The sequence below is a fragment of the Pongo pygmaeus genome, chromosome 3 (assembly GCF_028885625.2).
Source record: "Pongo pygmaeus isolate AG05252 chromosome 3, NHGRI_mPonPyg2-v2.0_pri, whole genome shotgun sequence".
NCBI classification, from domain to species: domain Eukaryota; kingdom Metazoa; phylum Chordata; class Mammalia; order Primates; family Hominidae; genus Pongo; species Pongo pygmaeus.
The window spans coordinates 125,560,600-125,585,660 of record NC_072376.2 but is presented as its reverse complement, the minus strand read 5'-3'; the positions used below and the strand labels follow the sequence as shown (position 1 = coordinate 125,585,660).

Sequence of the window (25,061 nt, the reverse complement as noted above, 5' to 3'; positions counted from 1 at the left end):
AATGAAGAAAAAAAAAAGAACATGGAATTTGAGGCTGGGCACGGTGGCTCACGCCTGTAATCTCAGCACTTTGGGCGGCCGAGGCAGGCGGATCACAAGGTCAAGAGATCGAGACCATCCTTGCTAACACGGTGAAACCCTGTCTCTACTAAAAATACAAAAAAATTAGCCGGGCATGGTAGCAGGCGCCTGTAGTCCCAGCTACTCGGGAGGCTGAGGCAGGAGAATGGTGTGAACCCGAGAGGCGAAGCTTGCAGTGAGCCGATATCGTGCCACTGAACTCCAGCCCGGACAACAGAGCGAGACTCCGTCTCAAAAAAAAAAAAAAGAATGTGGAATTTGAAAAATATTTTTCTCCCAACTCTATACAGAATAGGGTTGGCAGGTGGGTGGCAGTGAAACCAAACAGTCAACCATTGATTTATGGCCTTGAAAGTAATGGTCAAGGAGCCTGGGGTAGGGGATAACTATAATCTTGCCAAAGTTACTCAGCCACATTAGATCTCAGTTTCTACATCTATAAAATGAGAAGCTCATATTAAGTGGTTTCTAAGGATCCTTCCAGCACTACTATGCTGTGATTTTTACAGTGTCAGCTACTGAAATTAAGTGGTTGAATTTAAAAGACATAACAGCTATGAAATCAGTTGGAACCTGGTGATGAATTAATAGCAGATGATGAAGGAAAGAGAAAAAAATATATCTATTAATGTAGAAGCACTTTGAAAAGTACAAAGTCCTTTACAATGTATACAGCCATAATAATCATTATTAATCAAATATGTCCAAGTCTAGAGGACAGGAGAATGCTGGAATGATGCCACTGAAGCAAATCAAAATCAGAAAATGGGAGAGTAAAAGAGAAAATGGCTTGCTTTTCACATGCTGATTTACTCACCCCCCTACCTCTCAACACTATTGAGATGGAATTTACCACCAAGGAACAGAGCAAAGAGGATGCTTATTTTCATGCAACTTCTGTCTTTATTCTTATAGTCTGAAAACACTTCCTAGGAAGGTAAAGAAAATAGCTATTCAAATGTGGTAATTAGAAAGATTTGGGCCCAGCGTGGTAGCTCACGCTTGTAATCCCAGCACTTTTGGAGGGTGAGGTAGGAGGATCGCTTGAAGCCAGGAGTTTGAGACCAGCCTGAGCAATGAAGGGAGACCTTGTCTCTACAAAAAATAAAATAGTTTTTTTTTATTTATAGGCACAGTGGTGTGTGCCTGTAGTCCCAGCTACTCAGGAGGCTGAGGCAGAAGAATCACTTGAGCCCAGGAGTTTGAAGCTTCAGTGAGCTATGATCACGCCCCTGCACTCTAAACTAGGTGACAGAGTGAGACCCTGTCTCTTAAAAAAAAGCTGTCTTGTAAAGACTGCTCTGATAGACCTAATCCATAGTATTTTTTAAATGAAAATCAAAAATAGAAAAACTAGGGAGAAATAACATTTAATCAGAGAGTAAAATATATTTAGGCTTGTATTTCAAATATAAAAAGGATCATAGGAAGATAGGTCACCTATAAAGGTCCTAAAAGGTTTCTGCACTAGATAACTATGTTGCTATGTGATTCGAAATTCTCCCTAGAATCACCATCATGGGCACGAGTTTCCTCATCCCCAAAGTGGCCACTGCACACATCCACAAGTTCACTAACTGGGGCAAGGAAAAAAAGAATTAGCCAGTATTCCTATTAGCAGAGTTTGATGGAAAGGGGCAAATCCGTGGTGTCGTTACCACAGTATTTGTCAAAGGGTTTGGAGAAGATTGATTAGAAAGCATTTTCTGCCAGGCGCGGTGGCTCACGCCTGTAATCCCAACAGCTTGGGAGGCTGAGGTGGGCAGATCACGTGAGGTCAGGAGTTCAAGACCAGGCTGGCCAACACAGTGAAACCCCATCTCTACTAAAAATACAAAAATTAGCCGGGCCTGGTGGCACCTGCTCGCCTGTAATCCCAACCACTCAGGAGGCTGAGGCAGGAGAATCGCTTGAACCTGGGAGGCGGAGGTTGCAGTGAGCCGAAATCGAGCCGCTGTACTCCAGCCTGGGCGACAGAGTGAAACTCTATCTCGAAAAATAAATAAATAAAAATAGACAGCATTTCCTGATTGATGAGAAAATAGCTATGCTCATCTATTCCTGCTGAAAGATTATGCAGTGTATTATGAAGTACTTAATAAAAATAAAATGAAGAAATTTTACAATTGACTATAAATAGGAAAAATAATTCCATTTTTCTAATTTAATGTTAGAATGTGTATGTGACTCAGAAAAATACGCCTAAAAAAAAAAAATCCATTTTGGCCGGACACGGTGGCTCATGCTTGTAATCCCAGCACTCGGAGGCCGAGGTGGGCGGATCACCTGAGGTCGGGACCTGCCTGACCAACATGGAAAAACCCCGGCTCTATTAAAAAAAAATACAAAATTAGCCGGGTGTGATGGCACATGCCTGTAATCCCATCTACTGGGAAGGCTGAGGCAGGAGAATCGCTTGAACCTGAGACGTGGAGGTTGCAGTGAGCCGGGACGGCGCCATTGCACGCCAGCCTGGGAAACAAGGGCGAGACTCCGTCTCAAAAAAAAAAAAAAAATCCATCTTTAGAAGGATTACAACCCAAAATTAAGAAGGCTTTTACATTTTTCTCCTTTACGTATAGCACTTCTCAATCCACAGCCTTTCTTTATTCCTGTTTTATAATGATATGACTACAAACACAAAAGATTCACCCTAAAATCTAGCAGGCAAAGTAAGAGAAGTATAAGATATTCATGAGTCAAAAGCTTCATGATTTCAATTTGCAAGAACTCATAATCCATAAACCATGGATTACCTATTAAATAAATGATAAACTGTCCAAAAGTTAACTACTTTAATTCTCTATGCTTCTAATTCCAAATCTATAAAACAGGAGATTATATTAATTCTCACCTCGCAGGATTCTTATGGGATCAAATAAATTAATGTGTGTAAAATACCTGCAAATGTGCCTAGCATGTGGTGATTCATTAATGTAGACTTTTGTTAATACTATTTGACAGTTACTAATAAGAAAAGTCACTGCTGACAGCCGGGCACAGTGGCTCACGCCTGTAACCCCAACACTTTGGGAGGCCGAGGCGGGTGGATCACCTGAGTTCAGGAGTTCGAGACCAGCCTGGCCAACACGGTGAAACCCCGTCTCTACTAAAAATACAAAAAAAAAATTAGCTGGGCGTGGTGGCGGTTGCCTGTAATCCCAGCTACTCGAGAGGCGGAGGCAGGAGACTGGCTCGAACCCGGGAGGTGGAGGTTGCAGTGAGCCGAGATTGCGCCATTGCACTCCAGCCTGGGTGACAAGAGCAAAACTCCGTCTCAAAAAAAAAAAAAAAAAGAAAAGAAAAGGAAAGTCACTGCTGTCATTGAGAGAAATGATATAATTTGGGAATTACAGGGTGATGTAAGAACAATTTTTTTTAAAGTGATTGCACTCATGAGTTCTAGGAAAATTTCCTAAGATCTATTTTTTTTTTTCTTTTGAGATGGAGTCTCATTCTGTCATCCAGGCTGGAATGCAATGCTGCAATCTCAACTCACTGCAACCTCTGCCTCCCAGGTTCAAGCGATTCTCTTGCCTCAGCCTCCTGAGTAGCTGGGATTACAGATGCCCACCACCATGTAGAGCTAATTTTTGTATTTTTAGTAGAGAGGGGTTTTACTATGTTGGCCAGACTGGTCTCAAACTCCTGACCTCAGATGATCCAGCCGCCTTGGCCTCCCAAAGTGTTGGGATTACACACATGAGCCACAAAATCTAATTTTTCAATATTTTTCCAGCTGAGCTCAAAAAATCTCTTACTCGAGTGTTCATATCATAAAGTTTTCATAATTCCTCAGCTTCCATCACAGACAACTCCCTATGTACATAACCAGTTCTCCCAAGTAACATGTGGATTATTAATTTGGTTTAGCAAGAACTTGGATACCAGATAAACATTAGTATTCTAGACATTGGAAAGACACAGTACCACCACTAATAAATTGATTGCCATTTTGGGTTATAAAGCAGTATCTTATAAATTATAGAGAATCTATTCCCCCAAAGCCTGATTAGTTAGTTCTATGTGAATTGATAACCAAATTATTTCCGAACCAACAATACTGAACTGGTGAAATCATAAACCCCAGCTAGATTTTGTATCCTATAATGCTCAACCTGAGAGAGCCAAGTGCTTCAACCCTCACATCCTGCCAAGTAGATACCAGGAAAGGATAAATCTCCAAAGTATGTGTTTTGACACACAATCCACAGCATTCTGACACTGACTCCTACATTCAGGCTTCACTGTACTCTTCTTCATTGGCAAAGGAAAACCACAATTTGAGTTCATTCAATTTCACTACAATTGTTAAATAAAAGAGAAAGTGTAATTCTTACTTTTTTTTTTTTTTTTTTGAAGCGGAGTTTTGCTCTGTCACTCAGGCTGGAGTGCAGTGGCACGATCTTGGCTCACTGCAACCTCCTCCTCCCAGGTTCAAGCAATTCTCTTGCCTCAGCCTCCCGAGTAGCTAGGATTACAGGCACCTGCCACTGCACTCCAGCCTGGGTGACAGAGTAAGACTCCGTCTCAAAAAAATAAAAATAAGTAAATGTGCCCACCTTTGTTTTATAGACAAGAAATAATTTGTCTTTTTTTTTTTTTGAGACTGTGTCTCGTGCTGTTGCCCAGGCTGGAAGTGCTGTGGCCTGATCTTGGCTCACTGCAACCTCTGCCTCCTGGGTTCAAGTGATTCTCCTGCCTCAGCTTCCCGAGTAGCTGGGATCACAGGTGCCTGCCACCATGCCTGGGTAATTTTTGTGTTTTTAGTAGAGATGGGCTTTTGCCATGTTGGCCAGACTGTTTTCAAACTCCTGGCCTCGAGTTATCCACCCTCCTCGGCCTCCCAAAGTGCTGGGATTACAGGTATGAGCCACCGAACCCTAATGGCCTAATTCGTCATATAGATAAATATTGTCAAATAAATTAGAGCACACAGTGTATTGTAGAGCAAAATTCAGTAATACACGAGGTTGAAGGATTGAGCAACAGATCATTTTGCTCCGTATTATCCCCATGAGCCAGGCTGTTTTCTTTGTTTGTTGTTTTGTTTTTGTTTGCATTTTTTTTTCTTGAGATGGAATCTTGCTATGTTGCCCAGGCTGGCCTTGAACTCCTAGGAACAAATGATCCTCCTGTCTCAAGTTGTCCTCTTAAATGTTCTGAGAGTTGCATGAAAGAAGGGGAATAAATGGTTCTAATTCAGTCTTCAGTTCTAGAAAACAAAGCCAAAACTCAATCCTTCTGACATTAGAAGACCATTCCATCACTTGAGTCTAGGAGGTTGAGGCTGCCATGAGCTATGATCAAGTCACTGCACTCCAGCCTGGACAGCAGAGTGAGACTCTGTCTTTTTTTTTTTTTTTGAGACAGAGTCTGGCTCTGTCGCCCAGGCTGAAGTGCAGTGGCGCGATCTCGGCTCACTGCAAACTCCGCCTCCCGGGTTCACACCATACTCCTGCCTCAGCCTCCCGAGTCGCTGGGACTACAGTCACCCGCCACCACGACAGGCTAATTTTTTGTATTTTTAGTAGAGACGGGGTTTCACCGTGTTAGCCAGGATAGTCTCGATCTCCTGACCTCGTGATCTGCCCGCCTCAGCCTCCCAAAGTGCTGGGATTACAGGCATGAGCCACTGCGCCCGGCCAATGACTGTGTCTTAATAATAATAATAATAATAATAAAGCCAGTCCAAGTGCAGTGGTGTTTACAACTAATTGATTATAACCAGTTACAGATTTCTTTATTCCTTCTCCACTCCCACTGCTTCACTTGACTTGCTTAAGGAAAAAAAAACAAAACATTTCTATTATTATTGGCATGATACATGTCAGGCCTCTGAGCCCAAGCTAAGCCATCATATCCCCAGTGACCTGCACGCATACATCCAGATGGCCTGAAGCAACTGAAGATCCACAAAAGAAGTGAAAATAGCCTTAACCGATGACATTCCACCATTGTAATTTGTTTTTGCCCCACCCTGATAAATGTACTTTGTAATCTCCCCCACCCTTAAGAAGTTTCTTTATAATTCTCCCCACCCTTGAGAAGGTACTTTGTGAGATCCACCCCTGCCTGCAAAACGTTGCTCCAAACTCCACCGCCTATCCCAAAACCTGTAAGAACTAATGATAATCCCACCACCCTTTGCTGACTCCTTTTTCGGACTCGGCCCGCCTGCACACAGGTGGAAATAAACAGCCTTGTTGCTCACACAAAGCCTGTTTGGTGGTCTCTTCACACGGACACGTGAGACAATACAGTTCCATGAAGCCCTTACCAGTTAACTAATTCACTGGAAAGGTCATAATTCAGTCTTTAAAAACGTGTGGCAGGACAGTGAAACAAGTTAAACAACACAAGAAAGCAATGAGACATATCCAGAATGTGAAACTTGACACAGGACAATCCAATTTATTTGATAAATTAATGATGGGGCCTAGGGGATTGGAGGGGGGCAGCATTGAGGTGCAGAAGCAGGGCAGGAAGTCATTCTTGCCAAAAGGCATATACAGTGGTCCACTATCAGACTTTAAACCCTGGCAATAGAAATATTAGCTACTTCTAAGATGATATGCCTTTAAATCTTCATCTGGGATTTTCCCAACTGGTGGATTATTAGGATATAAGAGTTTGAGGTCAAAAAGTAAAAAATCTTCATCTTTCTCCCTCCTCCCCTGTCTCTGTTTCTAGAGGTGACCGCCGTTACTAGGTTAGAATGTGTTCTTCCAGTATTTCATCTCCTCAAATGTCCGCTCTTCACATGACCTCCTCATTCTCCCTTCTACTGCCTCACTTGCTAATAAGTTTTCCTGGGCAACTTTAGAGCAGGGATTATAAACTTAATATATGCTGTGGCCTGGAGATGGGGGAACAGGGACCTTAAATTGAGTTTGCAGGTGGCAGCCACATGAGAATGCTCTAGCCAATGGCTGCCTGAGGGAAAGCAGGCTCAGTGGGCCCTGTTTTTTGGAGATAAGCTAAAAATCTGTACTTTAATATGAAGACTTTTAGCCCCTGGAACTCATTAAAAGTTTTTAACATAATACAGCACCCCCCCCCAAAAAAACTCATAACAATACAAACAACAAAAACAATGTGGACCCAACTCAGCTCACAAGCTAACAGTTCGCTACCTCTGCTTTTGATTTATAAGAAGCTTCAGATCAACCATAGGATGTTAGAACTGGAAAGGATGTTAGAAATCATCTGGTGCAAATATTTTATTTTATGGCAAAAGGAAACCGGGGCCCAGAAAGGGGCTTTGGCTTCAGTGCAGGTGAACCAACGTTAACTGGGGACTAATTACTATGCCAGGCAGAGGACGTGCCATAGTAATTGTCCTGTCCTCAAGCTGTTCACAGTCTAGTGGAAGAGAGAACCTGTGAACAACTGGAAAGCTGTTTTATATATCCCCATGCAATAATATAATTTTTTTTTTTGAGACAGAGTCTCACTCTGTGGCCCAGGCTGGGGTGTAGTGGCATGATCTCAGCTCACTGCAACCTCTGTCTCCCGGGTTCAAGTGATTATGGTGCCTCAGCCTCCCAAGTAGCTGGGATTACAGGCGTGTGCCACCACGCCTGGCTAATTTTTGTATTTGTGGTAGAGACAGGGTTTCACCATGTTGGCCAGGCTGGTCTCAAACTCCTGACCTCAAGTGATCCACCCTCCTTGGCCTCCCAAAGTGCTGGGATTACAGGGGTGAGCCACCATGCCCAGCCAGTCATTTCTTGATTATATGCTAAACAAGGGGTGAGTTATTCATGCCTCGCCCTTTTAGACAACATAGGGTAACTTCCTGACAGTGCCATGGCATTTGTAAACTGTCATGGTCCTGGTGGGAGTGTAGCAGTGAGGATAACCAGAGGTCACTCTCATGGCCATCTTGGTTTTGGTGGGTTTTGGCTGGCTTCTTTACTGCAACCTGCTTTATCAGCACAGTCTTTATGACCCGTATCTTGTGCCAATATCCTATTTCCCCCTGTGACGAGGAATGCCTTAACCTTCTGGGAATGCAGCCCAGCAGATCTCAGCTTCATTTTACGCAGCCCCTGTTCAAGATGGAGTTGCTCTGGTTCAAATGCCTCTGACAATACCATGTAGCCTGGGTGTGTAGTAGGCTCTACCATCTAGGTTTGTGTAGGTACACTCTATGGTGTCTGCACAATTATGAAATTGCTAATGATGCATTTCTCAGAATGTATTCCTATTGTTAAGTGACGCATGGCTGTATATGTATCCAGCTATCTAGTCCGCTCAACTGTAATATCTATGATTTGGAGATTTCTCCAAAACTCTTTCTACCACCTGCCTGCACATTTATTCCATATCAGCAGATGAAGCAAGACTCATTCTTTGAGTCAGGGAGAAGCACCTTGGTGAGGCTTTGGGAGGCACCTATGTGCTCTCTGAAGGAAATGGCCTGAGGCTCGAGGAAAATAATATGGGATGGAGACCTGGGAAGAGGGAGAGACCAGACTTACTGTAAGGTTCCTGAACAGCATATTCATGAAACGAAGGGTGGTGGTCATAGAGGCAGCATAGCTAGGAGGTTTTGCTTAGAAGAGTGGGAGGCCAGCGCAAAGGTTCACACTTGTAGTCCCAGCACTTTGGGAACCTGAGGTGGGAGGATCACCTGAGCCCAGGAGTTCAAGACCAGCCTGGGCAGCATGATGAAATCTCTTCTCTACAAAAAATACAAAAATTAGCCAGGTATTGTGGTGCATGCCTGTAGTCTTAGCTACTCAGGAGGCTGAGGCAGGAGGATCATTTGAACCTACAAGTTGGAGGCTGCAGCGATTGCCACTGCACTGCACCTGGGGTGACTGAGAGAGAGACTCTGTCTCAAACAAACAAAGAGGTGGGGAGAGAAGAGCAAGGTGCAGTGGTTCAGGCATATGATCCCAGCACTTTAGGAGACAGAAGTGGGAAGACTGCTTGAGCTCAGCCTGGGCAACATCACCAGATCCCTGCCTCAAAAAAAGTTAAAAAAAAAAAAAAATTAGCCAGGCCTGGTGGCATGTGTCTATAGGCACAGCTACTAAGTCAAGGCTGCAGTGAGCTGGGATTCTGCTGTTGCACTCCAGCCAGTGAGACAGAGAGAGACCCTGTCTCTAAAAAACAAGAAACAAAAGCTGAGGAGGGGGAGAAAAAGGACTGAACTAGAAAGAAGAGGCACTTGCTGCTTAACATTTAATGCCCCAGATTTGCTCTCTTGCCTCCTCCTTGTCCCCAGCCCAGGGACAGGGTGAGTGGGGTGCTTGCCCTGCACAGGCATCTACTCACATCTCTCAAGGAGGGTTTATGGAGTTGAAGCAAATGGTAAAGAGCAGAGAGTGATGTTAGTAATCCAGTGAGGACAAGGAGCCCAGAGTGAGCCTCCTAACACAGTGTCCGGTGGAGAATATGGACTCTCCCTTGAATTTCTCATAAAAACCTCTAATTTCTGGGAGTGGGGATCAAGTTGTGCCATGTGTATAATAACTACTGGCTTCAGTGGTCATTTACCCTTGGTTAATAAGTCCTGGGAATGCTAGCAAAAACACCAGAGCATGCTCCAAGCTACTTTCTCCCTATTCTTTGTACTGATAGTAAAATCAGTAAAATCTACTCACTAACATTTCACAGGCTACACTAAAAGGGTTTCCCAGCTGTGCTGCAACATCCCTTGTTGAGACTCCAGCACATCCTCCACATCCCCTATAAGAAATGGTCCAAAAATTTCCCCCACTTCTTAAGTCCTTAACACCTCCTTTGGGATTCTTTATGCAGCTGGATCTCATTTCCTACCTTAGAGATAAGATCTCTGCCATCTGGTGGGAACTCCCTCTACACCTTAGCATATCTCTGGGTGCATTCCTGTTCCTACATTTTTGTTAGAGCTGTTTCCTTCTGCTTCCCCCTTCCCCCTCCAATTCCATCCCTTCCCCCCTGCTACTTAATCCTTCTCATCCTTTAGGGCCTAATCCAATCCACAGCTCCTCCACACAGTTTTCCCTGACATTTCCTGCCCACAATGATATCTTCTTTCTTTGAACTTAGTGAAGTCTGTTATGAAAAGTTCTAGAATCACCAAACTGGCAGTGCCTTAAGTCGCCTTTTAGTCTAACCTCATGGATTTACATATTTGCCTAGTCCTTTAGCTAGCTAATGGCTGAGCCAGGACTGGACTGCAGCTTTCTGATTTCCAGTGCTGTTAACTGTGCTACTATATTTTAAAAATTCAGGGCCGAGTGTTTCTTCTCTTTCACGGGTCGCTTGCTGCTGGTATATGGCATTGTAAATGCTAACAGTTTTCCTTCATATTGCAAGCCTGGTCACCTTTTACACTCCCACATTTCCTTGGAGGGAGAGGTTGGGGTTGGTTTTGGGGACTGGAGACAGTACCATGTAGCATAAGAATTTAGGGATAGAGAAGCAGGAAAACTGGGTTATGATGATGCATTAAATAGCTACTGGAGAGGTGGCTGCTTCCTTCTTTGTTCCGTTTCTGTACCTTGTTAAATCGTCTAGGCCGAGCATGGTGGCACATGCCTGTAATCCTAGCACTTTGGAAGGCAGAGGCAGGTGGATCACCTGAGGTCAGGAGTTCGAGACCAGCCTGACCGACATAGTGAAACCCGTCTTTACTAAAAATACAAAAATTTTAGCTGGGCATGGTGGCCCGTGCCTGTGATCCCAGCTACTCGGGAAGCTGAAGCAGGAGAACTGCTTGAACCCAGGTGGTGGAGGTTGCAGTGAGCCAAGATTCCGCCACTGCACTCCAGCCTGGATGACAGAGTAAGACTGTGTCTCAAAAAAAAAAAAAAAAAAAAAGGAAAGAAATAACCATAAAAACAGGCAACCCAGCAGCCCTTGGGGCTGCTCTGCCTATAGAGTAGCCATTCCCTTATTCCTTTACTTTCTTAATAAACTTGCTTTCACGTTACTCTAGGGACTCGCCTCTCATTCTTTCTTGCACGAGATACAAGAACCCTCTCTTGGGTTGTGGATCGGGACCCCTTTCCCGTAACAGTATAGCCTATTGCTCCTAGGCTACAAACTGTACAGCATGTTACTATACTGAATATTGCAGACAAGCGTAACACAATGGTAAGTATTTGTGTATCTAAACATATTTAAACATAGAAAAGGTATGTAAAAATAAAATATCACATTCTTTTTTTTTTTTTTTTTTTTTGAGACAGGCTCTCACTCTGTCGCCTAGGCTGGAGTGCAGTGGGGCGATCTTGGCTCACTGCAACCTCCACCTCCCAGATTCAAGTGATTCTCGTGAATATGGGGTTTCCTCCTGTTGCCCAGGCTGGTCTCAAATTCCTGAGCTCAGGCAATCTGCCCGTCTCAGCCTCCCAAAGTGCTGGGATTACGGTCGTGAGCCACTGCACCCAGCCAGTGAGCCGTGATTGCACCAATGCACGCCAGCCTGACAGCAGAGACCCTGTCTCAGAAGAAAAAAAGTATGTAAGAAAATGTGTTAGAAGTTACCTACAGCCAGATGCCAGCAGCAGTGGCTCACGCCTGTAATCCCAGCACTTTGAGAGGCCAAGGCGGGCAGATCACGGGGTCAGGAGATCGAGACCATCCTGGCCAACATGGTGAACCCCCTTCTCTACTAAAAATACAAAAATTAGCTGGGCGTGGTGGTGGGCGCCTGTAATCCCAACTACTCGGGAGCCCGAGGCAGGATAGTGGCTTGAACCTGGGAGGTGGAGGTTGCAGTGAGCCAAGATCGTGCCACTGCACTCCAGCCTGGTGACAGAGCAGGACTCTGTCTCAAAACAAACAAACAAAAGAAGTTACCTACAGCTAGATAATGAGATAATCCCAAAATTTAGTAACTGTTATGTTCTATGATAAATCTCAATGTCTAAAATTTGCTTCATTATTATCTATCACTTTCCACAAACATCATGGTACAATCCTAGGAAACATTGCTATGACTGTTCTCAATCCAGTAACTATTCAGTAGGAGACCATCTCTCTCATAAGCCCTCCAGGGTTGGTGACTGCTGACTCTGAAAAATTTTGGAGTAAAGAGCTCATGAGTTTCCATACATTTTCTGAATATAACTTTCCTCCCAAAATTCCAAAGTTGGGTCCATAAACAAGTGATTGCCATTAATATCTATGGATCTATTTTTATGCCTGAGTACAAAGTCATTCAAGACATTTTTTCCCACCAGAGACTTGAAACCCCTACATGCATGTTACTCTTGAGACTCAGACTTTTCCTCCCATACTTTACCAATGATATCACTGGTAACATTACAGATGGTGATAACTGCTCAATGTACAGGTAGCGTAGAAGGATGCATGCTTGATCAAAGATGACTTAAAATCATAGGTCAGGCCAGGCGCGGTGGCTCACGCCTGTAATCCCAGCACTTTGGGAGGCCGAGGCAGGTGGATCACCTGAGGTCAGCAGTTCAAGACTAGCCTGGCTAACATGGTGAAACCCTGTCTCTACTAATAACACAAAAATTAGATGGGCGTGGCGGCACACGCCTGTAATCCCAGCTACTCAGGAGGCCGAGGCCGGAGAATAGCTTGAACCCGGGAGGCAGAGGTTGCAGTGAGCTGAGATTGCACCATTGTACTCCAGCCTGGGTGACAAGAGCGAAACTCCATCTACAAAATAAATAAATAAATAAATAAATAAAATCATAGGTCCGTCCACTGACTTTATTTTAAAGGACAACCTCTACCTCCAGCTGCTGTTTACTAAGTTGAATATCTGCAATTCTTGTTTCCAATAATTCAAAGCATTTTAAAAGCATGGGTGTGTTTCAAAATGTCCTCCAATCAACTGGTTCTCAATTGCCTTGCCTCAGGGGACCATAAAATATGTATTTGAGTATCTTGGATTCATCCATTCTCAGACGACATCCAGCACAAAATTACACTGTGAGGAACTTTAGGCCCAACAGCTGCAGGAGTTAGAGGAAGGGAAATAAGGTCAAACAGGAATGTGCTGTCTGTGCATAAAATTAGCATAGCCTTATAGGTTAACCATGAGATAAACATAAAGCATGCTAAAAAAAAAAAGCAGGTAAAGGTGAAAATAATATGTCATTGAGCTAGAACTCTCCAGGAATTAAGGACACCAGGTCACTCACATTCCTAAAAGAAATATGTTCCATTAGGCTTGTTATGAGGATGTTCTCTACATTTCCACAGCAGGCTCAAGTCTAACAAGACTGAATTAGATCTACCACTGCTTGAGGACCCTGAATTTGATTTTTCATTTGTGCCATATTTACTCTAAAAAACCCACAATGACCACTTTAATTTGCTGTATAACAATTATTACATGGTAAGCATGTTTGTCTGTATAGGCACATTTGGTGGTGCTCAGTTCCAGATTTTAAAACTTTGTTTTTTGCCTAAGGTAGCTCCTTGAAAGAAGAGCTCTTCGTGTTCTGCATCATACAATATTAATCACCACATTTTCCTGATGCACTGCAGATATTGAATCACTTGAAGGATGCCTTACAAAAAATGTATGAAAACAGCTTTTACTACATCTCAATAGCTAATGTAGAACTCATTATATTCTAGGATGATAGCCAAATCCTTTTATCAATGAAAAAAATTAGTAAATATACATCTGATGACATTTCAAGGAACTCTCTAGAATAGAAAACTATAAACCCATTTTGCTAGGATTATTTTGATAACGCCAGCAGTTATCACATATTCAGAAATCCTTACCAACTTCTCACTTTTATCTCACAATATTTCTCCTTTCCAACCCTAGGATACTGGAGGGTTAAAGTCTGGTATTTAATGTCTTCTGTTACTCCTGTCCTGTCACTCTTTCCCACCTTCTTTTAATTCTCAATTTTCTTGATGTTCCAGAAAGTAAAACCAGAAATTAGAGAACCACCATTAAAATAAATCAGATCAGAACCAATTTGCTTAATTGTCAGAACTTAATATTTAACTTTCAATTTGAAAAATGAATCCACTCTTAAATGTAGTGCTTTCACATAAAACTTTTCTCTTCCTTTTTCTTTCACAAGCTCAAGAGTTCCTAGGAGAACTCCACCCCCTACTCCCAACAAAAAGGTATTCAGCTAACCAATTATGCACATAAACCACCAATTTTCACATGTAAATATTCTTGTACATTATCATTTTACACATTTGAATGTGATTTTTACATTTAAAGTCCAGTGACAAGGCTTTGGAGATCTCAGCCTGTGGGCTATGAACAGATTAAGATTTCTTTTCTAATGATCATTTCCTTTTGGTGCTAATGTGTTTGTTCCTTATTAGTGCCACTCACTGGCCTAGACTTAAGCCAGATTAAAATAAATTCCTTTGATTTGCCTGGTTTCAAAGACACAAAAGAATCTCCCACTTTGAAAATCCCCACAGAGTTTTGGGTAAAGAATGTGTCACCTCAGGATGTTGATACTCTTCATTATGACTTACGCTGTTAAGAATTCCTCAACCTTAAGAGATAAGGTTGGTGTTGCTCCCTTTTTTTTCAGAAAAATGCAAAGGTAATGTCATCTGCTGTGAGTCTGATACCATTGTTAACTGTGCTTAATTCCTGAAATAATATAATACAAATTGAAATTTGTTTTAGGGATTTTGTAAATGCGTGACCACAGTTATACAGCCTTAGTTCTACTGCTTAAAATTGGATATTTGAATATATCTGAAGTATTTGCAGAAAAATCACAAAAGCATGTCTTTTTTTATCATTGAATATGTCAAGGAATAATTTTAATAAGCTTCATCCAGCTTTCCTATTATGCATGATTAAAATGTAAGTTAATACATAATTCAAAACTATTTTGAAGTTATTAAAATGAAGACATTTCTTTAGATTAATGTGTTAACTGTTTGTTTCTATTTTACAAATCTGCAGATGAAACCAAATATTATTTAACACTAAAACATGTGATAAGCTGAGGAGCACATCATCTGTATCACTTCAATACAAGAAAATAATGACAGCTTTCTTTATCCAGAAAATTATGCAAGTTAAGAGGAGGTCTGTATTCAAAAAGGCATTTTCTTTTTCTGTCTTTTTTTTTTTTTGAGACAGCATCTCACTCGGTTGCCCAGGCTGGAGTGCAGTAGTCCAATCTCAGCTCACTGCAACCTCCACCTCCCGTGTTCAAGCGATTCTCCTGCCTGAGCCTCCTGAGTAGCTGGGTTAGGCATTTTCTAACCCCCAAGATAACTCTACCACCACAATCCAACAACATTTGAACTTTTTTTTGTTTGTATCATATGTAAGCACTAAGAAAGCAGTTTTAATAGAAATTAAACATACACAGTGTTCTCTTTAAATATATTTAGAAAATTACTCAAGATTAATATAATTTTTCAATTGTTTTAGTTCTTGTACATTTTGATGATCAATAAAAGCTGGCCATACTTGCTAATTTGTCATCCTAAATATATGTAATCCTGTCTAAGAACTTCCAAAATCTCTTTAAGAGCCACTATAGAATTGAAAATATAGTGGATTCCTTTAAAGGGCTGATAGAAGGGGATGGTAGGTGAGTGAGAGGACAGGATTATTGAAAACAACAACAACAACAAGAATGATTTAAAACAATTGAATTCATGGAAATAGAATGAAAAATGGTTATCAGAGACCAGGAAGGGCAGCCAGTGGGGAAGGGAGAGATGTGGGGATAGTTAATGGATACAAACATATATTTAGATAGAATGAATAAGATCTAGTACTTGGGGCCGGGCGCAGTGGCTCACACCTGTAATCCCAACACTTTGGGAGGCCAGGACAGGAGGATCACCTGAGGTCAGGAGTTCGAGACCAGCCTGACCAAGATGGAGAAACCCCATCTCTAATAAAAATACAAAAATTAGCCAGGCATGGTGGTGGGTGCCTATAGTCCCAGCTACTTGGGAGGCTGAGGCAGGAGAATCGCTTGAACCTAGGAGGCGGAGGTTGCAGTGAGCCGAGGTCGCACCATTGCACTCCAGCCTGGGCAACAAGAGTGAAATTCTGTCTCCAAAAAAAAAAAAAAAAAAAAGATCTAGTACTTGACAGCACAACAAGGTGACTACAGACAACAATAAATTATTGTACATTTAAAAATAACTAAAAGAGCATAATTGGATTGTTTGTAACACAAAAGAAGGATAAATGCTGGAGGTGATGGATACCCCATTTACCTTGATGTGATTATTACACATTGCATGCCTATATCAAAGTATCTCATATACTCCATAAACATATACACCTACTATGTGCCTATAAAAATAAAAAAGTAAGAAAATGAAAATAGATTTAAAAAGAATGATAGTTTTTATGTCGGAATTTATGTTTGATGTGTTTATGTGATGTGTTGGTGTTATGACCTACATAATAGGTGAACGTACGTAATACTTTTCTTTTAGAATTAGTCAAGGAAGAAGTAACCAATGAAGGAAGAAAAAGACTGATAAATTGACTGCCTGCTTACAAATAATAAAGAAAAAATATGATAAATGAATTCAAAGGATTACAGTCCAACTGAGAAAAAATTACTTGATTACATATGACATATAGAGAAAAAGGGCTTACAAATCAATAGAGCAAAACACCAATAGAAAATGACAAAGACTGTCAACAGACATTTACAAATAAGGAAATATAAATGGTTAATAAATTTACAAAAATATGTTTAACCTGATGACAGATGAAGACATACATGTTAATCCACTGAATGCTTTTTGATGATTATATTGGGAAAGATAAAAATGAGAGAAAAAGCTTAATGTTGGCAAGTATTTGCTAAAGCAGGTACTCTCATATTCTGTAAGTGGGAATACAAATTTGTGCCAAAACTGTAGAGGATAATTTGACAACATATACTAAAATTCAAGATGCTCTAGTATGATCCAGAAATTCTACTTTTAAAATCTTATCCTGGCCAGGCGTGGTGGCTCATGCCTGTAATCCCAGCACTTTGGGAGGCTGAGGTGGGTGGATCACCTGAGGTTAGGAGTTCGAGACCAGCCTGGCCAACATCGTAAAACCCCATCTTTACTAAAAATGCAAAAAATTAGCCTGGTGTGGTGGCACGCCCCAGTAATCCCAGCTACTCAGGAGGCTGAGGTGGGAGAATTGCTTGAACCCAGGAGGCGGGGGCTACAGTGAGCTGAGATCATGCCACTGCACTCCAGCCTGGGCAACAGAGACAGACCCCGTCTCAAAAAAAAAAAAAAAAATCATATCCTAAGGAAATATTACAGGTAACGTGAAAAACTGGAAACAATGGAAATCTCCCAGAGTAGAATTATTCATGAAGTCTAATATTCTGTATCCATTAAGTCTATCTATGTGAGCTATTTTATCTGAGATGTTCAATCAGAAACAAAAGCTACAGAATAATATACCTCTATTAGGTTGGTGCAAAAGTAATCACAGTTTTTGCCATTGAAAGTAATAACCAAAATGGCCGGGCCTGGTGGCTCATGCCTGTAATCTCACCAATTTGGGAGGCCGAGGTGGGCAGAATTCGAGACCTGCCTGGCCAACATGGCGAAACACCGTCTCTACTAAAAAAACAAATAAAAAAAAAATTAGCCAGGCATGGTGGCACATGCCTGTAATCTCAGCTACTTGGGAGGCTGAGGCAGGAGAATTGGATGAACCCGGCAGGCGGAGGTTGTAGTGAGCTGGATCCGCCACTGCAGTACAGCCTGGGTGGAGAAAAAAAAAGAAAATAAAAGAGGCCAGGCATGGTGGCTCACGCCTGTAATCCCAGCACTTTGGGAGGCCAAGGCAGTCAGATCACCTGAGGTCAGGAGTTCGAGACCAGCCTGGCTAACATGGTGAAACCCCGTTTCTACTAAAAATACAAAAAAATTAGCTGGGTGTGGTGGCACACGCCTGTAATCCCAGCTACTTGGGAGGCTGAGGCAGGAGAATTGCTTGAACCTGGGAGGCAGAGGTTGCAGTGAGCCAAGATCGTGCCAGGGCAGTAAAAGCAAAACTCTGTCTCAAAAAAAAAAAAAAAAAGGAAAGAAAAGAGAGAGAGAGACAGAAAGAAGAAAGAAAGAAAGAAAGAAAGAGAGAAAGAAAGAAAGAAAGAAAGAAAGGAGAGAGAAAGAAAGAGAGAAAGACCGAGATTACTTTTGCACCAACCTAATTACATGTATTAGTTTAAGCAATATACATATAAGGAAGTTATCTTTAGAGGAGAGAACTATAAAAGACATATTTTCTTTTAATGTTAAAAACCAATATTGTAGAACTGAAAGAAAACATGTAAATAATAATTAAAAGAATGAACAAGGCAAGTAATTCAGGATTCTACCATAATGAAATTGTCAGGTATCAGCCAAAGTAAACTGCCCGCACTTTCATGTTTCTGTCCCCAAAAAGGAAAGGTTATATAAAACACCATTAATCTGGTCAGCCTGTAGAAGAAGCTAATTCACTAATAACTCCGTCATTGACTACACACTGTATTGAGCTAATATAGGAAAAGATTTTCTTTTACAGTCTGAAGAAGATTAAAATTCCATATTCTTCATGCCAAGTATCAGAGTCAACATTTGGGCCTTGGTCTGACTTGGTAGTTCTGACGGATCTCAGAAGATGTGGAATGAGAGGCCGGGTGGGGTGGCTCACGCCTGTAATCCCAGCACTTTGGGAGGCTGAGGCGGGTGGATCACGAGGTCAGGGGTTTGAGACCAGCCTGATCAACATGGTGAAACCCCATCTCTACTAAAAATACAAAAATTAGCTGGGCATGGTGGTGGGTGCCTGTAATCCCAGCTACTCAGGAGGCTGAGGCAGGAGAATTGCTTGAACCCGGGAGGCGGAGGTTGCAGTGAGCCGAGATCATGTCACTGTACTCCAGCCTTGGCAACAGAGCAAGACTCTGTCTCAAAAAAAAAAAAAAAAAGAAGATGTGGAATGAGGACTGCAATCCCCTAAAACCTGTTTATAAATGATTGTAATGGAATTTTGGATTATCTGGCATTTCATTTTAGGGGACTTTTCTTCAGTTTTAGTTTTACTTTCTTTTAAAAAGAAACAAAGTAAATCTGATTATGTTATTCCTCTATTTGCAAATCTATTATGGATAACCATTGTCTAAAATATAATGCTCAAACTCCTCCTTATCAAGGCAAACAAGGCCCTTCTGACAACCTACCTTAACCAATCTTATCTAGGGTGTGTCTCCACTCACCCAACTCCATAGCCCTCCTAATACACACACACACACACACACACACACACATAGAATTCAGTGAAAAGTTTGAAGACACTGTGCCAACACAGTGAATTTCACCTCTGTGAAGCCTTCCCCAAGTCTGTGTAGCACTTATCGTATTTTATTTTTATTTTATTTTAGTATTTATTTTGTTTTGAAACAGAGTCTCGCTCTGTCGCCCAGGCTGGAGTGCAGTAGTGAACTGCTTGACCTCCTGAGCTCAAGAGATCCTCTTGCCTCAGCCTTCCAAGTAGCTGGGACTTAAGGTACATGCCACCGTGCCCAGCTAATTTTTTAAAAAAAATTTGGCGGCAAATGTTGCCCAGACTGGTTTGAACTCCTGGTCTCAAGCAGTCCTCCCACTTCAATCTCCCAAAGCACTGGGATTACATGTGCAAGCCACCACTCCCAGCCTTGTTTTATTTAAGTGCGCATTCTCTTCTCTAAACAGTAACCTGTTCAAATAAAGGCGCCAAGTACTCAACATCTGGTAACTGAAACAGTACTATATTATAATTGTTTATATCAATAAATCAGAAGAATGCTTTGATAAGGGTTTTGAACCCAATGCCAATTTTATTGTGTTTGTTTGTTTGTTTTTAAGAAACGGCGTATCACTATGTTGCCCAGGATGGTCTTTATCTCCTGAGCTCAAGCAATCTTCCCACTTCAGCCACCCCAGTAACTATTACAAGCATGAGCCACCACACCTTACCCTGAACCCAATGCCAATTTTAAAGATTTACAAACCGGTCATTTCAAATGAAGAATAATGAAATCCAAGTGGAAAGAAAAACAAACAAAAAGTTTTAGTTATACCCAAAACAAAATTGACGAGGAATGCTTACACTAGGCGTCTGTATGGACACAGGCATAAAAGCACTGACTATGACGATGACAGACTGACTGCTCTGCCACCCTATCGCTAAAGAGGGCCCATCGATCCTGACCACATTGCCCAGGTCCAGCCCTAAGAGGCAGCATGGACAGAGCAGGCTTTGCTTTGTCAGGATGGCTATGCAACGAAAAGGGAGCTCTCTGAAGAGAGCCAACTGAAGGGATGCTTGGGCTTGCTGGAAAGAAGCCTATTGGTTAGAGAAAAGCCTAGCAGAAATAGTCAGCTCAATGAATCGAAGGGAGTTGACCTAATCTCTTTCTCCTGAGAATTTCTGCCTAGGTGAAGAAGGCAAAACTGGATCTCTGCATATAGAAGCACATGATAAACAGTTGTTGCTAGAAAAACTATGGTTGTAATATGTGATAATATCCATTAAGAGAATAATACTTTTGCCAGGCATAGTGGCTCCTACCAGTAATCCCAGCACTTTGGGAGGCTGAGACAGGTGGATCACTTTAGGCAAGGAGTTAGAGACCAGCCTGGGCAACACAGTGAGATCTCTGTTCCTAAAAAAAAAAAAAAAATTTTTTTTTTTTGAGACAGAGTTCACCCCGTCACCCAGGCTGGAGTGCAGTGGTGCAATCTCGGCTCACTGCAACCTCTGCTTCCCGGGTTCAAGTGATTCTCCTGCCTTAGCCTCCTGAGTAGCAGGGACTACGGGTGCCCACCACCACGCCCGGCTCATTTTGTATTTTTTAGTAGAGATGGCGTTTCACCGTGTTGGCCAGCCTGGTCTCGAACTTTTGGCCTCCCAAACTGCTGGGATTACGGACGTAAGTCACTGTGCCTGGCATCTACAAAATTTTTTTTTTCTTCTTTTTTGAGACGGAGTCTTGCTCTGTAGCCCAGGCTGACGTGAAATGCCAAGATCTCGGCTCACTGCGTTCCACCTCCTGGGTTCAAGCAATTCTCCTGCGTCAGCCTCCTGAGTAGCTGGGATTACAGGCGCACACCACCACACCCAGCTACTTTTTTGTATTTTTAGTAGAGACAGGGTTTCACCATGTTGGCCAGGCTGGTCTTGAACTCCTGACCTCATGATTCGCCCACCTCAGCCTCCCAAAGTGCTGGGATTACAGATGTGAGCCATCGCACCCAGCCGCCCCAAATTTTTTTAAGTTAGCCAGGCATGGCATGCACCTGTAGTCCCAGATACTCTGGAGGCTGAAGTAGGAGGATTGCTTGAGCCCAGGAGTTCAAGGTTACAATGAGCTATGATGACACCACTGCTACAGCTTGGGAGACAGAGCAAGACCTTGTCTCTAAAAAAGTAAAAATAAAAATAAATAAATAATGCTAATAAAAAAGAGAATAATACTTTTGACTCTTTGATAATGGTCATTTTTCTCTGCTTTTCCTCTTTTTTTTTTTTTCCTCATCAGAACAGAACTTTAACTAAAATACTGATAGCTAACCACATTTAGAAAGACCAGGTTGATGTGGAGAATTTGGAAATGGAAATAGGTTAGAAGAACCCGCCTGCAACAAAGATTTTTAACTTTATTATTATTTTATTTATTTACTTATTTATTTATTTATTTATTTTATTTTATTTTTTAAAATTTATTGAGACGGGGTTCTGCTCTGTTGCCCAGGCTAGAGTTCAGTGGTGTGATCACAGTTCACTGCAGCCTTGACCTCCCAGGCTCAAGAGATCCTATACCTCAGCTTCCAAGTAGCTGGGACTGCAGACTGGCTAACTTTTGTATTTTTAATAGAGATGGGTTTCCACCATGTTGCCTAGCCTGGTCTTGGTCTTTAAATATTTATTTCTTTTAGTATTAAAAGTTAGCTCTACACTGACAAAGCTAAGAGCACAACACAGATTTATCAGAGAGTGATAGGAGGGGAGCAAGGAGGAAATTGCTTCTCCCTCCCCCATCTAAGGGAACATCAGGAAATTGGTAATTCAGCATAACATGGGTGGGCAGAGATCTCTTTTTGTTTCCCAGATGGAATCTTGCTCTGTCACCCAGGCTGGAGTGTAGTGGTACAATCTCAGCTCACTGCACCCTCCGCCTCCCTGGTTCAAGTGAAACTCCTGCCTCAGTCTCCCAAGTAGCTGGGATTACAGGTGCGGGCCACCACGCCCGGCTAATTTCTGTATTTTTAGTAGAGACGAGGTTTCACCATGTTGGCCAGGCTGGTCTTGACTCCTGACCTCGTGATCCACCTGCCTCGGCCTCCCAAAGTGCTGAGATTACTTACAGGCATGAGCCACAGAGCCTGGCCTAGAAATATCTTTTAAAAGCATTCATTCCAGCTGGGCGCAGTGGCATGCTTCTAAGTGCATCAAACCATTAAATATCCAGACAAATCAGACTTTTTTGCCTATTTTAACTCTGCTTCTCTCCTTACATTGGACTCTTCTAGAATGTAGGAGTTTTTTTGTTTGTTTTAGTGTTCTTGGCAGTTTTTACGGTTTTATTTAAACACAAAACGTGCATATGAGCTATCTATTCATTTTCTTTGCTGCGCAGCCTGGCATTGGGGTTGGTGACTCTGATGGCCAGCTGGGCAGAACTTTCCATGATGGCTTTGCGGTTCTTGGTTTTTGTGAGCGATCTCAACACAGTAAGATTTGTTGCACATAAGCAGCACTTCCAGCTCCTTGATGTTGTGGACCAGGAACTTTCAGAAGCCACTAGAAGCATGTGCTTTGTTTTTTGTTTTTGTTTGTTTGTTTGTTTGCTTTTTGTCATTGTTGTTGCTCCCATAACCAATGTTGGGCATCAAGATCTGGGCCTTGAACCTTCTATGAACCCTGTTGTCAATACCTCTGGGTTTCCACCAGTTACGCTTCATTTTGACATATGGGTCTGACTGGTGCCGGATGAACTTCTTGGTTCTCTTTTTAGTGATCTTGGGCTTCACAAGGGGTCTGAGGGCAGCTGTGATGCCGAGGAGGAGATGGCTGCCACCTCTGTAGGCAGCCCAGAGGAAGAGCTAGAATGTAGTTTTTAACTCACAATTCAGAACTCTCCTGAACCTGCAGACTAGGTTAAGTTTCCTGCTAGCTACCTGCAGCATATAGCCCTTACTACTCTCACAGCACCTGTTAAGTAAGGAACTACTGAAATCACTTGCTTAATTACCTGATGTATATTCCACCTGGGCAAGGATCTTGCATGTCTTTTTTTTTTTTTTTTGAGACGGACTCTCGCTCTTGTTGTCCAGGCTGGAGTACAGTGGCGCAATCTTGGCTCACTGCAACCTCTGCCTCCCGGGTTCAAGCGATTCTCTGGCCTCAGTCTCCTGAGTAGCTTGGATTACAGGTGCCCACCACCACACCCGGCTAATTTTTGTACTTTTTAAATAGAGACGGGGCTTTGCCATGTTGGCTAGGCTGGTCTCGAACTCCTGACCTCAGGTGATCCGCCCGCCTTGGCCTCCCAAAGTGCTGGGATTACAGGTGTTAGCCACTGCACCCGGCCTCATGTCTTATTCAATTGTGTATCCACAGTGCCTACTATAAACCTGGGCACAGGACAGATCCTCAGTACATAATTGTGGAATTAGTAAATGAGTATTCTCTTATACATCAAGGTTGCTAAATATTTATGTTAGATGAATGGTGTGGTAGTTTGTTCTATTGATGTACCCCAATGAACCAAATCTCCTGCTATTTACATCCTTCTGCAGTCTCTTCTTGAATCTGACACATTTTAACCAATAGAATACAGCTAAAGTCACCCTGTGCCAGTTCCAGGCCTAAGTCTTAAGAAACCTTGAGCTTCCTCCTTTTGTACAAATGGAAGAAAATCCTAACATACATAGTCCAACTCCTTCGACTACCAAGCCAGGAAGAAGCCCAAGTCATCTATATGGTGAGGCCACATGTAAGAGAACTAAGAACCCAGCTGGCAGCAAGAACTGAGGAACTCAGCTGAGCAAGAACTGAACCCCTTCTCCCATCAAACTCCACCAACTAGCACCAATGTACCAGTCATGTGAATGGGCCACCTTGGAAGTGGATCATCCAACCCCAGTCAAGCTGCTCCAGCTGATGCCATGTGGAGCAAACTGCCAAGTCCTGCACAAATCTCAGAATTGGGAGCAAATAAATGATAGCTACTGTTTTAAAGCCCTGAACATTGGAATGGTTGTTATTTAGCAACTGACAATTGAGATAGAGGATAGGTGGATATTTACATTTCATAGAAATAAAATACAAACCATGCGCTCTATGTGCATGTATACGCAAAGATTTGCTGCAATGAAAGGCAGCAGATTTACAGAGAGAACTTATATATTTCCTGGACATACAATCGTCTAATATGTTATTAAATCAAGCATTATAGAGTGTTAGCATTTTTCTTTTAGTTATGAAAAATAACTAATGTTTGTGAATATGAACTATTTACCATGTACCCAGCACTTTGTATGCATAAATTCTCACCATAGCAATATGCTAAACATATTATCCCCAATTTATAGACAATGAAACTGATAGAGAGGAAGTAATCAGGCCAAAGTCACACACTGAGCAAGATTCAGAGCCCAAATTTGAACTCAAACCATGCAACTTCAGAGCCCAAGGTCTTAAAAACACTAGAGGGACTTTCTGAAAAAAAGCCACCACTACCACCACCACTACTTACCACTACCAAAGCCAGTCATGAGAACAGCAGTAATTGTGCTCCTTCAAGGGAGAATTACTGTCACTATTTCTCTTTCTCTCCATTTCCATTCTCTTTCTCTCCAGCTTCAGCTGAGCTCCTCCAAGACTAGTGGTCTAGTGATGCAATCAGCAATCTCACTACATGACAGCCCCCCAACCAGTGTTTAGGAGAAAAATGATACAGTCACGAATGTTACCTCTAAAAAGGATTTGCAGAATGAGCATTAACCTTACCACACATGCAGCACCTACTGAAATAGTGTGA

General features: G+C 42.2%; 1 protein-coding gene and 1 pseudogene across 6 annotated transcripts in view; both read right to left on the bottom strand.

The window, feature by feature from the left end:
* ANK2 (ankyrin 2) overlaps positions 1–25,061 on the bottom strand; it is a 683,028-nt gene that overhangs the window by 620,690 nt on the left and 37,277 nt on the right. The gene's annotated exons all lie outside the window — the stretch shown is intronic.
* Positions 22,632–24,369, bottom strand: LOC129035269 (large ribosomal subunit protein eL32-like; annotated as a pseudogene).